The sequence below is a fragment of the Balaenoptera musculus genome, chromosome 5 (genome assembly GCF_009873245.2).
Source record: "Balaenoptera musculus isolate JJ_BM4_2016_0621 chromosome 5, mBalMus1.pri.v3, whole genome shotgun sequence".
Classification (NCBI taxonomy): domain Eukaryota; kingdom Metazoa; phylum Chordata; class Mammalia; order Artiodactyla; family Balaenopteridae; genus Balaenoptera; species Balaenoptera musculus.
This window is the reverse complement of record NC_045789.1, coordinates 18,184,633-18,202,944: the sequence shown is the minus strand read 5'-3', so window position 1 is coordinate 18,202,944 and position 18,312 is coordinate 18,184,633. Positions and strand designations below refer to the sequence as shown.

General features: G+C 36.4%; 1 protein-coding gene across 1 annotated transcript in view; it reads left to right on the top strand.

Annotated features, from left to right (window-relative positions):
* Window positions 1-18,312, top strand: part of STPG2 (sperm tail PG-rich repeat containing 2) — a 344,744-nt gene that overhangs the window by 62,725 nt on the left and 263,707 nt on the right. The window lies entirely within an intron of this gene.

The window sequence follows — 18,312 nt, the reverse complement described above, 5'->3', positions numbered from 1 at the left end:
GGTCACCAGAGCTGGTCATATGCTCTGCGGGTACCCTCTATGTGGCCTGTGTGGGTCCTTCTGTTGTGGTGAGCTGACTACTGTGGGTGATTTGATATGCATGGCTGGCCCCTGGCCCAGTTGGTTGCCAGGCTGTGCTTGTGCAGAGCCTACCAACTGCTGGTTGACAGGGCTGGGTCATGAGAAGCTGGCTGTGGAGCCCCAGGTGGCCTCAGAGCTAGAGCAGGCTCACTGGTGGGTGGGGCTGGGTCCAACTAGTCCAGGTCAGGATCTGGCCTGCTGGTGGGTGGGCTGGGTCTGCAGGTAGCAGGGCTGTGGTTGTCCTGGGGCTGGTGTCCTCCAACTAGTGGGTAAGGCTGGTCGTGAGGCCAGAGCAGGCTCAGTGGTGGGTGGTTCCAGGGATTCTGGGACTGGGGCTTGCCCACTGATTGGTGTAACTTGTTCCTGGGGTCTCTACCTATGGGGTCCTGGGGGTCCTTGGTCTAGTGCTTGTACACTGATGAGTGGTGCCAGGTCCTGGGCCCTCTCGTGGGCAGGGCTGTGACCAGGGGTGGCTGTGGGCTCAGTGAATCTGAAGGCTGGCTGCCTGTCAGCTGGTTGGTGGGGCTGTCCCTGCCCAGTTAGTTGCTTGGCCTGAGGCATCCCAATACTGATGCTTACAGACTGTTGGGTGGGAAATGGGGTTGGGTCCTGAGGCTAGTAAGCTAGAGGGAGGATTATACAATGGCGTTTGCCAGTACCAGTGTCCACATGGTAGAATGAGCTCCCCACAGTGGCTGCCACCAGTGTCTGTGTCCCCAGGGTGAGCTGCAGTTGCCTCCAGCCTCTCTATGAGACTCTCCAAGATTAGCTGGTAGGTCTAACCCAGGCTCCTTTCAAATTAGTGCTTTTTCCGTGGGTCCTGGAGCATGTGAGATTTTGTGTGTGGCCTTTAAGAGCGGAGTCTCTGTTTCCCCCAGCCATCCACTGGCCTTCAAAGCCAAATGTTCTGGGGGCTCATCTTCCCAGTGCAGGAATTCCAGGCTGTGGAGCCTAATGTGGGGCTCAGATCCTTAACTTCTTGGGGAGAACCTCTTTAATTGTAATTATTCTCCAATTTATGGGTCTACGACCAGGGGCATGAGACTTGACTATATCAAGACTCTGCCCCTCCTACTGGTCTGGTCTTTGTCATTGATAATTGTTCTATAAATGGTTGTAATTTTGGTGTGCCCCTGAGAGTACGTGTGCCCAGGGTCTTTCTACTCTGCCATTTAGCTAAGTTCCTGCAACAGTCTTTTGAGGGAATTATTGTTATAGAAATTTTGCAAATGAGATCACTTGAGAAACAGAGATTAAATAGCTTGTCCAACATCATAGGACTAGTAAGTGGCGGAACTAGTGTCAAGTTGATCAAGAAGTTTCTAAGTAGTAGTGTGGTGACAGTTGCTAGGTTGACTTGCTACTCTTCCATAGATTCAGCCTCTAAAGGAGACAGTAAATAAATGGATTTAGGCAGTTAATACTTACAGCAATATTAACATCTTGGCTCTCATCCCTGATCACCTATCCTCAGAGAGCAACTTGAATGAGGCCAGGTCTTGCCTGTACACGCAGTGGGGGTGCATTATCCCCCAAATGTCAGGACAGAAACCCTGACGTGTAGACTCTGATCTTATATGAGGCCTGTTGGCAAACCTTCCCATCTTTACCTTCAGAGAAGGAGAGATTATCTTCATTAACCTGGAGTGTAGCAGTTTTACTGCAGAAAGGAGGAAATGGTAATTTTTTTTCTTTATTACTCTTGAATGCTTGTAGGGGAGGGAGAGATCTCTATGTTTGCTGTCTGGGAAAATAAATAAATTTGCTCAAGGAGTCACTGTTTTCATCTTTCCAGGGCCATCTGCTTACACCAGTCTTCTTGAAAAGATAGTCCTGGAGCAAATTGACTGTTAATTGTCTAGTTGTGTGGAAATGTGATAGATTCATGGAGAATTGTCTCCCAACAGCTAGAACTTCATCTCTTTTCTGATAAGCAGCAAATATTTTTTTAGCTACTAAATTTCATGCTTTTTTTTTTTCTTTTTTCATTATGAGAGACCCTTAGAACTTATTGCTCTTACTTTTGGCATTTGTCTATGAACTTTTTGCTTTGATATCCTATCCCACAGCAAATCAAAAGAACTGATTAGGAGCACATGACTACAGCAAGTCATCATGACATATAGGAAGAAGGCAAAACTTTATAAACAACATACACAAAAATTGTAATACCTCCCTAGAACTATTTACTGTGTAAGAAGAGTTACATATCAGTTACTTCTGAGACACTTACTACTCAATAGCTAAAAATACTCAAATTTTAAAAGTTCAATTATTTAAAAATACTTTTCAATTATCTGGAAATTTATCTACGTAGAACACTAAATTCTCCTCGGATGAAAAATAAAGTATTTCAGTGCAAGTGTTTCAAAAAAAATGGTGATTGATATACTTACATAGATGACCAATTGTAGTAGAATGAACAAACATTCATATCTTTGCACATATATTTTTAATATTTTTAAAATGATTGGTTTCTACTCATTCAGAAATGCAATAGCATGTAGAGGTTGTCACTGTTCTTATACTCCCACACACAACTTTTGTAACTCATTGTTTGAGTCTGGATCCAGAAAAACCCTTACACATGTTTGAGGGAAGAAATGTATAACATTCTTCTCTTGACTTTAGATCACTTTAATATTACCATGAAATCAAGAGCCATTCAGATTAATGACCATTTTCAAATACTTGTGCTTCATTTAATAATTTATTCAATATATATTTAATAAGCTTCTGCTGTATGCTAGGTTTATGCTAGGTACTCTACTAACCTCTGGAGATACCGTGGTGAACAAAAAGTATGTATAGTGTCTCTCCTCAGGGATTTTATAGTCAGCCTAGCAAAAAAAAAAAAAAAAAAAAAAGCATCATAGGGAGGAGAGATAATCAGGATTTGGAGAGTTTAAATAGAGGAATGTGACCTAGTCATGGAGATCAGGAAAGGAAGGCTCACCTTTAGAAGTGAGGTTTGAGGTGCGATCTGAAGGAGAACATAAGTTAGAGGAAGAGGTAAGGGACATACATTCTAGGCAGATAGAATATCAAAGGCCTTGTGGTGGCAAGGGGCAGAGGATGTTAAAGGAGCACAGCCTGGATGTTTCTTGACATACATACGCATGAGGAAATATACAAAAGATTACGAATTATTGATACTTTGTAAAATGAGCATCTTATTGTGGAATTAAGATTAAGTTGAGATGACCTAGGTTTTTGTACAGCATACCATCAGGAAAATCTTTATCAGAGAAGTGAAAAATTTAAAAACTATTTTTATTTTCTTCTAACTTCAATAATAAATGGCACATAGAATTTTGGATGTTGATAGAAAAAATATATTATAGGCTTAGGAACAGAAGGATTCTTTTTCATAATATCCAATAAAGCATAATATTAGCAAGGCTTCAACCCCAAAAACTAAGTTGAAAGGTACAGGTTTATCAGGAAACCCCTTTTGTTTCAGAGCTTGTTGTTGAAAAACTTTCAAAAATATATAAGCCCTATCCCTCATTTCTTTTAACTTTATACTTAAGTAATATAGTACAGATAGAGATAATATAGGATGGGTACTCTGAAGTGATAAAATAATATGTTGAATGTATTTTATAACTTGCTGTAGCTCTCCTTTCCTGCTCTAAAAACTTCCTGAAGCAGCAGAATCTTTTTGATATTTTTGGCTGAAAGACAATGAAAATATTGACTTACAGGCTCTCTGGTTTCCAGGTGTATAATAAGCAGTATGATTCAAAAGGTTAAATCATTTAATTATTTGTTTTTTAATAGCTAAATTACTATGTTGGCTCATTGGATTGAAATTTTCTTTGTAACTGAATATTATGAGAGTTATGTCAGTAATATAAATCAGAAAGTTTATTTCAGGTCACAGTGATTTCTTTTTTTTTTAGTGTTTTTATTATGGAATTCAGAAAGCACTTGTCTGAGACACAGTTCGAGATTGCCTTCTAAAAAAAGCTCACCTTTCCCTGTGTGATAACCAAATAAGCAATTTTAATTTTCTATTTTATAAGTGTTTTTATATGAGGAGAATGTTTGGCTCAGTGAACTAGATTGATGAGATTCCTAAAAAAAGAGAGAGGAGAGAAGGAAACATTTCCTCAATGTTTTGGTGTAATTTATGGGTCCGTGTTTGAATTTTGAGCCTTTTGACATCCATAAATGCTAAACTCAAAAAAAGAATGAAATTTCTTCATGTTTCTGAATACATATTATACATTTAATGAAAAGGACCATAACTGATATTGTCAGAAAAAATAAGCTTGTGAATAAATAAAGCAGTCACTTACACAGTTACAGGTGGAGAGACTGAATTAGGCAATTTGAGTACGTGTTACTCACTTAATAGCGAAGGTGATTTATGGATAACATCTTCCTGACCCATGAATGGTAACATTAATAATTGGTCTAGTAGAAAGGGGATATATTTGCTGCCATTTCTGATGTCTTTTATCAGTATTCCTACAGATGAAGATATATTTTCTTGTTAGATTTGGGTAAATGAATGCGGCAAAAGCACTTTTCCAAATGGAACAAATATTAAAGTGTGGCTTTCTCTTTAAATTTTGACAAATAACTTCTGTATTAAAACATACTGTATATCCATACACAATTTGCCTTTTGTGAGAATCAGGTTGGATCACATTTTTCACTAAATGTGTAATTAAAAATATTGTTAGTCACTAAATTCATTTAAATATTAAGATAGGTAATATATTTGATTATATTATTAATGATATATTTTTGGTATATGAAACAAACTTCCTTCAGCTTTGATATATGTATGAAATACAATATATATATACTCCAATACATATGGTTTTGCTTCCCAGTAGCTAAAGACTCTGAGGCATCAAATCATTGAGTTATATTTAAGTCATAGCATAATCCAGTAGAAAACATTAAATAAAATGAAAGATATACCAACCTCTCTTTACTTATGAAACACACTATAATACAGTACTTTACTGAACTGCAGATAGATATCCAAATTAAAACATGGATACATATATTTGCAAATTTACTCATTCTGATAAAGTTGCAGTTATAAAAACGTAAAGCTTAAATATACAGTGTAATAGTATACGTCAGTGTCATAACTAATAGTGGTCTTCTTAGTGCATCTGTATTTAAACTCTATTGCCTTGTGATTAAGTAGCTGAAATAGCGAGAGTGGCATGGACATATATACACTACCAAACGTAAAATAGCTAGCTAGTGGGAAGCAGCCGCATAGCACAGGGAGATCAGCTAGGTGGTTTGTGACCACCTAGAGGGGTGGGATAGGGAGGGTGGGAGAGAGGGAGACACAAGAGGGAAGAGATATGGGAACATATGTATATGTATAACTGATTCACCTTGTTATAAAGCAGAAACTAGCACACCATTGTAAAGCAATTATACTCCAATAAAGATGTTGGAAAAAAAAAAAAAGAAATAGCCTAGATATTGGGGCAGTTATTTAGGCAAAGTAGCTCTGTGTTGTTTAAATGAAAGATTGGTGGTGAGCGAGTCTCTGACTTATCTGTATTGTTGGAGTTATTCAAGTATGTGTTTGTTTACTTTGCATATTCCTTAAAGGTATATACTTTTCTTGGTAGGTGTATCAGGTGACAATAAAGAGAACTCAATCTGTTTTAAATAGAAAAGGAATTTATCAGTACATTTTAGAGTAGGTCTGACTCAGGCACTGTTTAAGGCTCCAGTGATGTCACCAGGACCTGATTTGTCTCATTTGCTTCTGAGAACCTCTTCTTCTGTACTTGTTTTTTTCATAGATGGGATTTTTCCTAATAGTGGCAAGGAGGCTATTGCACTGAAGAGCCTCACAGGCCCTTGTTCAAGTATAGTGAAAAAAGAGTCTCTCTGCTCCTGGATAAATCAAACAAAAGTCCATTTGGAATAATCTTTTGGTTTGTGATGTTTATTTATCATGTATTAAATTCTTATATTCAGTAAGATCAGTTTCTGGGCTGCTTAGATTGTTCACACAGCTAATATAGGACAGGGATATTGTGGAAGAAATCTTTTTTTTATTATCTTATTAGAGCTTGTAACTTTGAGATGAGTGTCATTTTAGAGAATGGATGTGATAGCTCTTTTGTAATATTATCAGAGAATTGTTTATAAACACTTGTAACAATGCTGTTTACAAGAGTTGTACCTTCTTGGCACAAATGAAACTTTTTTAAGTGAAAAAACACTACACTTCTAACTAACTATAAATGGCATAGCAAAAAGATTTTATTTAAAAGAGTTATCTAATAACTGGTTTCCTTACAAAACTCTTTTTCTTAATTCTAAGAGATTTTCAAATAATTTTCTTAGCTCTTCTATATGTATAATCTTATCATCAAAATGGTAATTTGGCTCCTGGCTTTTGTAGCATTATCTTTGGTTTGCTATTTTGCTGCCTTGAACAGAAATTACAGGGCAGTATTAAATGATAATGGTGGTATCTGGCATCCTATTCTGTTTTTTTTTTTTTTTAACATCTTTATTGGAGTATAATTGCTTTACAATGTGTTAGTTTCTGCTGTACCACAAAGTGAATCAGCTATATGTATACATATATCCCCATATCCCCTCCCTCTTGTGTCTCCCTCCCACTCTCCCTATCCCACCCCTCTAAGTTGTCACAAAGCATCGAGTTGATCTCTCTGTACTATTCTGTTTTTATTTTTTTATTTTTTTTAACATCTTTATTGGAGTATAATTGCTTTACAGTGTTGTGCTAGTTTCCGCTGTACAATAAAGTGAATCAGCTACATGTATTCATATATCCCCATGTCCCCTCCCTCTTGTGTTTCCCTCCCACCCTCCCTATCCCACCCCTCTAGGTGGTCACAAAGCACCGAGTTGATCTCCCTGTGCTATGCAGCTGCTTCCCACTAGCTATCTATTTTACGTTTGGTAGTGTATATATGTCCATGCCACTCTCTCACTTCGTCCCAGCTTACCCTTCCCCCTCCCTGTGTCCTCAAGTCCATTCTCTACCTCTGGGTCTTTATTCCTGTCCTGCCCCTAGGTTCATCAGAACCATTTTTTTTTTTTTTTTAGATTCCATATTTATGTGACTATTCTGTTTTTAATGGGAATGAATTTAGTTTTCCCCTTTCAGCATGGCATTGGCTTCTAGGTCAAAATGAATATTCTCTATCATTTAAAACATCCTTTATTCCTGCTTTTCCAATATTGTTCAATTTGGAAAGTGTGTTTAGTGCCTATTTTTGGTTATCTAATGAGGTACCATGTGGAGGATCTCACTAAACCTACTGAGAGATTTTCTTACATTAAGCCATCTTTAATTTTTGAGTGATGTTAGGTGATTGTCATAAAATACTGTTGAATCAATTTTACAAGTATGCAGCTGTCTCACAGAACATCTCCTGGGTTAATGTTTTCCCAGTAGGGACTGTCTCTTATTTATGAATACAGCAATGTCATAGAATGTGCATCCTCTATACCCAATACAAAAATTTTAACAAGTGATGTGCGGGGAAAGTCTCTAGGCATATTCTAAATACAACTTTGATAGAATATAAAATTTACCTGTAGATGTTTTGTGAATCTACAGAAGTTATTAGCAAAGGTTTCAGTGTTGCCAGGATAAGAGGATAAGAGAATATTAAAACATGCAAAGCCACTGCTTGTTAATAACTATGTGAATTGTTTGTCAGGAAGCTATGTTTTAACATTTTATATCTTAAACATAGTTTGGTAAATATATAGGCATTTTATAGGGTTTTAGTTACTACATAAAAAATGTTAGAGGTTTTAGGTTGATGTATAATGCATTATAATTGTTGTTTTAGCACAGAACATCTAATTTTTAGGAAGGAATGATGTTATGCAGTTGATGCCTGTGTTTAATTTGGATTTTTGTACCTGTGAGATCAGTCTATAGTAGTGATAACAAATATGTCAGATTATGATATCAGAATTATTTCTTTCATAAAATAAATTTAATCTTGGCATTTCATAATTTAATCGAACTTGGTGGCAAATTTTCCTTGCCTGGATCATTTCTGAGTTATTAGTTAAATTTTATAATTCAACTTTATCATTTTTTTTTGTTTATTCAGATTTTTCTACTAAATTTTGAATAAGTTGGCTTGGGGTTTCTGTTCTGGTTAGCAGGTGGGGCCAGGCTGGGGCTTCTGACATGCTGGTAGGGTTTGAAACTCATGCTAAGACTGAAGGAGGGATCATCCAGGCTTTCTTATCAGCTTGCCCAGATGTAGGCAGAAGGGGAAGAAGAAGAGGTGAGGCTTTAAAAGCTGTCAGCAGTCAAACATCAAAAAATAGAGTCAAATTCTTAGTGGAGTTTACACGAAGGAATGTAATAATAAATGATAGAATATTAGTTTGTAACAGTTTTACAATTGAGGAGTGAAGCAATTGATTTTGGTTGGTTCCCCTACAGAAGCCATAGTCACATTGTGGCTCTTTATGATGTGACTGTTGTGGAACATAGCGAGAGAAGGAATTGAGAGTAGCTACATATCTACATGCTAGATGGATTATCGATCTTTGTTCCTGATAGAATGATTCCAACATATGGGGAATATAATTTTTAAAATTTCTGTGGAGAATGAAAATTCGAAGCCCATGATTGGTTGGAAACTTCAACTACATTCAAGGTGAAGATATGGCCATTATTTGCTGTGGTACAAACGTGAATTGATTGCAAATGGGAAATGGAAATCAGAATTAATTCATTCTATTATGGCAATAAATGTAAATGGTTTAAACTCTTATGTGAAAGGCAAAGACTTTTTAAAAGTCTTTAAAAAAATTAAAATCCTGCTTATAAGAGGCACACACACACAAAGGTGTATAATGGTTATAAATGAAAGGATGGACAAGGATATATCAGGCAAATAGAAACAGAAAATAAAATGTGAGTGACCAAATTCATTTCCTAAAAAATAAAATTCAAAGCAAAAACATACAAGGTGATCTTGAAGCAAAGACAGCTTTCTCTCTGTGGCTGAATCAGCAGTAGGAAGTGTCACCTGCAACAAAGATTCGAGATTATATTTGCAGGGGAAGTAGAACTACCTCTTTATGAATAGCAGGATTTTTTCTTTCCACATTGAAGCACATCTCCCTTTAGTGTTTGGCTCATAATCAGTTAATTTGCTGGAAAGTTTAAAGGATTCAGTTAAGCACATACTATAGGTGAAGAGAAAGAATCAGCATTTTCTTTAGACAAATATATACATTTGTTGGTTTTAATCCTATTCATAATTGCTTTCAGGGTTTTGAAAAATTTTTAAGTCATTATTTCTCTTATTATCAACTTTATGTACAAAATGATATCTTTTTATTCTACCCATGAGTGCAGAAAATTTAAGATAATTTTATTGACAGTTTAAATGGTTGGAGTACATGTAAAATGGCAATTTCCAGCCCCTATGTTTAATAAGGCTTTTAAAACATCTTTAATTTAGGGACCATTACATCTTAGGATATAACATTCCCTATCTCTGTTACTTACATTTTTTTTAAAAAATTATTTATTTATCTTTTGGCTGTGTTGGGTCTTCGTTTCTGTGCGAGGGCTTTCTCTAGTTGTGGCAAGTGGGGGCCACTCCTCATCGCGGTGCACGGGCCTCTCACTGTCGCGGCCTCTCTTGTTGCGGAGCACAGGCTCCAGATGCGCAGGCTCAGTAATCGTGGCTCACGGGCCTAGTTGCTCTGCGGCATGTGGGATCTTCCCAGACCAGGGCTCGAACCCATGTGCCCTGCATTAGCAGGCAGATTCTCAACGACTGCGCCACCAGGGAAGCCCTGTTACTTACATTTTTTGAAATGTGTCACTCAGTGGACAGGGAAAGAGATGTGTAGTTGAGTGGAGAGAGGTGGGGTGGAGTAGTGCTCTGGGTGCCTCAAAAAATAGCATAGACCCAGTAGAAGGATTGTTACCCACATATTTAGTTCATGAGTTTTAGCAGGGGAGCATAATAGGGAAGTATTGAAGTCACCCTTTTATTTATTTCAGGTTTGCTCTATGTCTGTGCCATGAAACATGGAAATTCCTATTAGACTCTGATTATATATTTTCTCTGAATCCCACTTCTCAATGATGATCTTATTTTTCCTTTAAAAAATCTGCCTTGAGTAGTCTATTATTGGGAAATTGTTGGTAACTTTATTAGGACTAGTAGGTATGTGCGATTTCTTTCCCTATGAATTGTCTGCTTAGATTGTCAAAATTAAATGGTTGTGTATACTTTTATAATGACTAACTCAGTATTTAATGGAAGGAGCAAAGTTGTACTTTAATTCTGGTTACTCAGTATGGAAACAGATACTGACACCTCTGCTCTTTAGTTTTTTTTAAAAATTCATTCAGAAGAGAAACAAGTACATTTAACCTTTTTTTATTGGGAGAGTTCTTCATAGGAAGATTCCTGAATGATAGCTTCTCATATATATATTTTTCACATGTACTGTTCCCTACTAAATGAAATATCCCATATGAGATTCAGGTTATGTGTTGTGAATAAGCATTGCTTGAAGTCTGGAGGCAGCTGTGAAGAATATACTTTGGAGCAGTTGTGACAGAAAGCAAGCCTGTATTATATGAAATGACTTGGTTTCTCCATCATTTGAATTTTGTATACACATCAGTTATCCACATCTAGTAGGCTAAGGATCTTTATTGTATGTCCTCCAAAGCCATTTCCATTTGGGTTTTGTTTATGGAGGACTTTGTGACCCCACAGTTCACCATATTTCTTTAGCAAGCAAAGGGGTGCCGGTAAGGTGAGACTGGTGATGGTGGTATTTACTGTTTAACATAGCCACTTGTAATCCTCAGCAGGTGAAATCAGAACCAGTGTCTGTTCACCGATACCATGGCACTGCCATAGTGTACCATCTGTTCCCCTTCAAATACTTATTGTGACAACTGAGACATTTGGTAACTCTTATCTAGGCCATGCCTTGAAACATACAGAAATATATGGGATGTGTTAGGAATAAAGCAGACTTAGAAGTTATAACCTTAGGATTTTCCTGGACTTCCCCATCAGGGTTATGATCTTATTCTTGTTCTTTAGTCTATGGCCTAATAAAGATTATTTATTTGCTTCTCTATCTCAACCAACTCTAGTGTTAGCTGTTACTACCCTATTATTTCCTTCTGCAGCCTCTCCAAACATAGTGTATCAGATCAAGGGCCTTATGTTGTATCCTAGTCTTGGAGCATTCTCGCCTGTAGAAATCTAACCATGCATGTAAAATAGATAGTTAGTGGGAAGCAGCCGCATAGCACAGGGAGATCAGCTCTGGTGCTTTGTGACCACCTAGAGGGGTGGGATAGGGAGGGTGGGAGGGAGGGAAATGCAAGAGGGAAGAGATATGGAAACATATGTATATGCATAACTGATTCACTTTGTTATAAAGCAGAAACTAACACAACATTGTAAGGCAATTATACTCCAATAAAGATGTTTAAAAAAAAAAAAAAAGATTGATGGCCAGTCAGGGTAGTATCTTGGGCTTTGAATACCCTCTTCTTAGATTCACCTAAACATTGAGACTGGCAAAACTATCCTAGGCCATATTTGGCACGATCCGTTCAGAAGGATAAAGGATAGGAACTACAGCTTGCCTGCTGAAAGTGTCAGGAATTCTTCTCTGGGAGTCCTTCTAGCAATCACACAGAATTATAGCTCAGGTGCAAGGAGATTTGATATGTATCAGGAGGGTGTGATATTCTTCCTGGTTAAAAAGTCTCACGCCCCACAGGAACTACTATCTCTTTTAACTACTTCATAGGAATAGCTACCAGGATCCCCACAAGGGACATGCCAGGTACAAATGATAAAGCCATGGTGCCCCATTAGGTATTTATAGTTCTCCGAGTACAGTTACATTTTACCAATCAGGGAGCATTTTACTTTAAATAATGTTGTCTAGCAACCCAGTGGACATACTCTCTTTTCAGGTTATGAGGGGAACAGAGCTAGCAAAGCAGAAAGGGTTTTATTAATCCTTTGCCTATGGTCTGCTCCCTGTGCTTTGGCTAACACATTCACATAGACAAGGACAATCAGCACATTTTTGACCACCAGTATTTGCATTATTCAATGGGTCATTAATGTTCACTTTCTACCCTAATTAACTGGAATAGTCTTTTGGCCAATTAGTTTTCTAGGGCCCACCATATCTTTTAATTCTGTAGGTCTCAGGTAAATTTATAACAGGGAAAAATACATGACAGTGTTTAGTAAGCCAAACATGGTACAGTGATTTTCTATATTCTTTTTATCAAACATGTCTCTTTCATTTTTGGTGGTATATTTCAAAAATATACCATCAGTAAACCAGGGGATCTAGGCAGTCTGAAATTATAGTCAAGATTTTACTTTATCCTTTTGGCTTGAGCTTTTAAAAACACGCAGTCATTGTAGAAGTTACTTTATGAAGTTTCTTTACTTTTGTTGGTAATCTTAACAAGGCAGCAGAAGATATAGATCAAGTAAGGCCACCCTGTTCTCCTGCCTGGCTTTGCTAGCTGACATACATACAGAGGCATTTCTTGAGTAAGTGTGACCCCACCCCTTCTTCATAAGAGTAGTCACAAATATGGGTTCTGAGGCTTGTGTGCCCACCGTAGCTCCCCAACCAGACTTCACAGTTGAGATATTTTTAAAAACTGCGTATTTAACGCCTCTACTCAGATATCAGATAGGCTTCTCAAATCACCCGTGTCCAAAACAGAACTTTTGATTTCTCCTACCTGTCTTTCCCATTCAATCCAACAAGCCAGTCATTAAATAGTACCAGTTTCTTTTTCTAAAAAACTTAGGAGTTTTTATTGATCTCTATATAATCTATCCTATACATATCATTCAGAGATGTCTTTCTAAAATAAAACCAGATCATATATATACTTCTCTTGCTCAAAACCCTCTACTGATTTCCATCATCTTAAGAATGAAATTCATACATTTAATCGTAGTCTACAAGGTCTTTAATGATACAGACCCAGACTACCTCTTTAATTTTATTTTCCGTCACTTTTTTCCCGACTTACTCTTAAGTATTCTGCTGTCCTTTTTTGGTTTCTTTGAAAAAGCCAAGCTGTTTTCAACTATTTTGCATTTATTATTATTTCTGCTTGGAATACCTTTACTGTTGAAATTCAAATTTCTGCTCTAATATTACCTCTTCAGAGAGGCCTTCTCTGACTACCCAATCTAATCACCTACCCCCATGTAGCATTTTTCATTTGTCAAAATTATGTATAATGTTATGTATTGTATATTTATATATTTGTTTAAAATTTAAGCTCCATGAGGGCAGACATTTTATTTTACTAACTTTATCTGCAGCACTTAGGAAAATTTGCTAAGTAAATACTTGTTAAGTAAATACTTGTTAAAAGAATCAAAGAATAATCAAGGATAGAGAGTTGAGATATACCACAAGATTCCCTGGACTCCTTATGCTACATAAACCAATTTTACTGGGTAATCTGGTGAGAGGAGTATGGTTAGTAAGGGCATTTATGTAAATTTACACCCCAAAGCAAACATGCTTTGATTATATCAGATATTCTATGAAGTAAAGCCACAGCAGATGATCCTTTGCTGCATAACTAGTATCGTATAAAAGCAGGCCTTAAGCTGTCACTTGTCCTCCCCAGTACTCTCTTGTCCTTCACAGACTTAGTGCTGAACTACTTAATCTGACCTGTTGTACGTGATGAACTCTGAGCTGATCTTGGTCTTTCTAATTTCTGACCTCCCTATTTGTTCTCCTGTTTATACACTTACCATATGTATTTAAGTTTAAGGCATGTACTTGCCTTAAACTTAAGGCAAGTTTCATGGATATGCAACCAATACAGTTGCACAGGGCATCACATTCAGAAGGACCCCATGCATGATTTAATGCTTGACTGTTGTTATCTTGAAATTCTTAATAATATTTGAACAAGCAGTATGACATTTTCCTTTTGTACCGTGCCTCAAAATTGTATAAGTAGTCTCATTTGTGCCCCTTATTTGGCACTATTTTCAGGCTGCCATCTTGGCTTCAAGATTCTCGCATTGGCTGTTTCAGGTTTCCATGATCCAGTCTTCTCCCAGGCCTTTTATGATCCAGCTTAGTCCCAGCTTTCTCTACCCAACATAGGTCCCAGGAACAGCACTGCAGTTAGCCTTGTCCTAGCCCTAGGCTCAAGAAATTTTTACTACAAGACATTTTGTGCATAATTATTAAAGAAAACATTTATTAAACACTATGTGCTAGTTACTAGAATTGTTAATTCCTTATTTTATGAATAAATTTATAACTCACTAAAACATTGTGAAAAGAACTCCACCGAAAGAAAATTGCAATAAAATCACAGAATAGCATGCACCAAAATATCACTCTCTTCATTATTTTTGGAGTTAATGATTTGGTAATATTTTCAATAATTAACAGCTTCTGGATAGGCTCCAAAATGGATCTCAGTTACAAGAATTTCATTCTATGGTAAATGTAAAATTTATTAAGATTAGTGAAAATTTTTACTAAAACTGTTGACTCAAAACTTTTCTTTTAGCGGATAGAGTAAAGATAACTTACCAAAGAATTCTGAGCTCTAAGTATCTAGAGGAATCACATTTACTAATATTTAACAAAATAAACCCTTATGCAGATTAATTTTGCTTACAATTATAGTTCAAATTTACAGTAATGCAAAGGTAATTTTTCTTTATATTCATAACTGCTTAGGGGTGTTGTTCCTTTTGAAGAACAACTTTCCTCATTTGTATTTTGGTTCTTTGGAGTAAATTGTATAAAAATGTAAAGTGCTAAATTAAACTATGTGAGTAACACCTGTGCTTTTGGTATCCTGTTGAATGAGGTTATGCATTTTGATTTGATTTCCTGCTAAATATCTGCTGTTATACGTGAAATTTACGCGAACATGATGATCATGAGAAATGGTGAAAAATAAAAATAGGAGCGTAACCTAAGCTATTTTTATCTTAAAAATTCATATTCTGGAACTGCGATATTGTCCCTCTTTATCATAAAAATTTAGTTTTTTATAAGGAATATATCTCAGAGAGATCAGAGAAAGGATTTAGCTACAAGTTAGAGGCTTCAGGATAAAGAAGTGTATAATACATTTTATCTGAAATTAGCTATCTAAATAATTTAGAGAAATTATAATTCACAAAAAGGAATGTGCACAATCATGATCAGAGCTTAAAAACAGAACTGCTACAAAATTCAAGTCTGATTAAAGTCTTCCGTAGTACATCCATATCATTAAAAAAATGAAGTTTCAGATGAAAGAACCTGAAAAATCAGATATATAACTATCTTTGCTTACTTTTAAAAATAAGATATATGCAAAAGATTTATATATCCTTAGCTTTCAGGGGAATGAACAGTGTATTTATCACAAAATGTTGCCAAAGGAAATCAATCAATGCTTCCATGATTATGTCTCAAGACAATTCATAAAATTCGTGTGATGGACAAAGATAAAATTATTGGTTGTCTAAACTTTCCTTCTGTATAGAAGGAAATGGGATGAGGAAATACATTATGACACAGGTACCTAATAAAAGCCCAAAGTAAAAGAACCTGTGTTAATTTTACTCTAATTTAGATTCTGTATTATTTGCTTTTGTAAGTATCTTAGGGATTGATTCTTAAAGTTGTTATGTAGGTATGGTTAATAGCTTTTGTAGAGTCAAGTCCCTGCTAGATATATATATATAGAAACCAGAATATTAAAGGATATGGGATGCTGTGTACCTATATTCTAAGCAAAGGATTCTCAAAGTGTGATTACCAGCAGGCGGGTTCTCATAAAGTGTTTACAGCTGATCTCCAATAGCATGTTCTCATTTGCCAAAATCAATGACGTTTTTGGCAGCTATTCTGATGATATTTTGCAGGTTAAAAGAGAGTAAGTTTTTAAAATTTTACTAATGTACCTGAATTTTTATACCACTTTATTTTTTCCCAATTCTTTGTTATCATTTTGTTATAAGAAATGGGTAATGTTTGGTGTAAGTGGGCCTCAGGTCTTTTGTCTAGCTTAAGAGACTGTCAGAGAAACTCACCAACCAACCAGCCTTTGAGATCTACTATTTGCTGATGTTTCATCAGTCCTTGTGTACTGCCTAAACCTTGAAAAGTAAAATATACTTAGAGTACTCTTTCTGAGAATAAGACAATGTTACCCTCCCTCAGTGAGGTTAGGGAGGAAAGAATGGACTTGGTCACTGAATTTACTAGCTGTCTCTTAATAGGTGATGCCTATTTATGTATGTATCAATGTATAAAGATTCTTCTCCAGAATTGATCCATCAGTTCAGTGTCTGCTAAGTGATAACCACTGTGTTAGGTATTTTAAATATATGATCTTATTTAATCCTTTCTAGTTACCACATATTTGTCTCTATTAATTCTCCTGTATTAGGTCTATATTGTTGGCCTTTCTTATTTTTTTCACTATTTATATAGATCTATATTTATTAAAGTGGAATTCTACATGTCAAGAGCATATTACTGAATTTTAAAAAGCCATTAACAAAACAGTAAAACCAATTTAAAACTATATTATACATATGTATATGCTTAGAGGTCTTAAAGGATGTTTATCAAAATGTTAACAGTGGTTAGTAATCTCTTGGGGCTAGGAGGAAGGAGGTGTGAGAATTCATGAATACCGAATATTTTTAAAATAAAAAAAAACAAGCTATTTTAATTTTAGTACAAAAGACTAAGGCCAGTGAACCCTATCTTTGACTCGACAAGTTCAAGGATATTTAAATTTCTTTCTCATTGAGAGATAAAGAAATAGGGGCAATAAGGAAGTTCTCTCCAAAAAATGCATCAAACAATAAATTACACACCTGTCCAAAAAGAAGAGGTGCTGGGGGATGAAGGATCTTGATCTCTATCAGATCCTCCTCTTTCACTTCAGGAATTTTTGGAAGAGAATGCATTTTATAGATCATTTTACTTGTTAAATGTGAATTTGTTTCCCATTTATAGGTAACAGCCTGAGCTTCTGTACCTCTATGCTGATATCAAGCCTCTTGTCCCGTCTTTCTTCTTCTCCTTGAGAATCTGCATAACCTCCAAAACCTTTATCTAGCGGTTCTTTTTCTTCCATGCCAGAAAAATGTTTTTCCAAAGAATGATAAAGCAGCATCAATATAAATCAGTTAGGTGCTCCACTTTTGATAGAATCAACTTTAACTTTGGCAGGCTAGAGGGAACTTCTTCCACATGTCTAGCCATGCCTGAGCTGTCTAAGGTATCTTCTGTTAATTAGGGCAAAGACCCAAACAGGATTCATCAGTTATTTGAATCTTCTAAGAACTTCATACCTTTATTGTCCCTCTCTTTGAATTAACAAAGACGTGTGATGGGGTGAAGGATGCAAGAAGGATGTGAGGCCAACACTTTATACAGGTCAAGGAGACACTTGGTCAGTAATGATTGTCTACATGATGTTACAGTGTAGCTCACTGTACACTTGGCACTCATAGGGAAGTTTCCTTCCAGCATGGCTATCCCATCTTCTTCCTTGATGCAGTGCTTCCCAATCAATGACTGTGTGGTCCATTTACAGTTATTGGTTGCCTGCATAGCACGTTTGTGGACTTTAAACTTGCACACTTCACAAGCCAATCCTTAGGGTTTGGCAAACTGTGGTTCATGGACCAAACCATAGCCTATAGACCTGTGCTTCTTTTGTAAAGGCCCCTGAACTAAAAATGGATTTTACATTTTTTATGGCGTTGTAAAATAAAATAAAAAAGAATATGCAACAGAGACCATATATGATCTACAAAGCCTAAAATAATAACTCTTTGGCCCTTTACTGAAAAATTTTGCCAACTCCTGGTCTATGTGATATGATCCTGGATTAAACCTCTTAATTACAAATTACAGTACATTGGCCTGGCATGTGAATGGGAATACCAATTATACGTCCCTGAGAAATGCTACTGAGTAGACTCAGTAGTGGTACTGAGTAGACTCAAAATGTTCCCCATTCTGAACATTTTTCAGTCTTTCAATCCAATCTTGCATGTCTTTTTTGTTATCGGTACGTAAGATGAGCTGTGTACGTGGAGTGCTGACCACAAAACTTGGTGTTGGACTCAACCACGTTAGCATCTGTCAGATCTACCTCATCAAAAACGATTGCCTTGTAGTTTTTGCATAGTATAA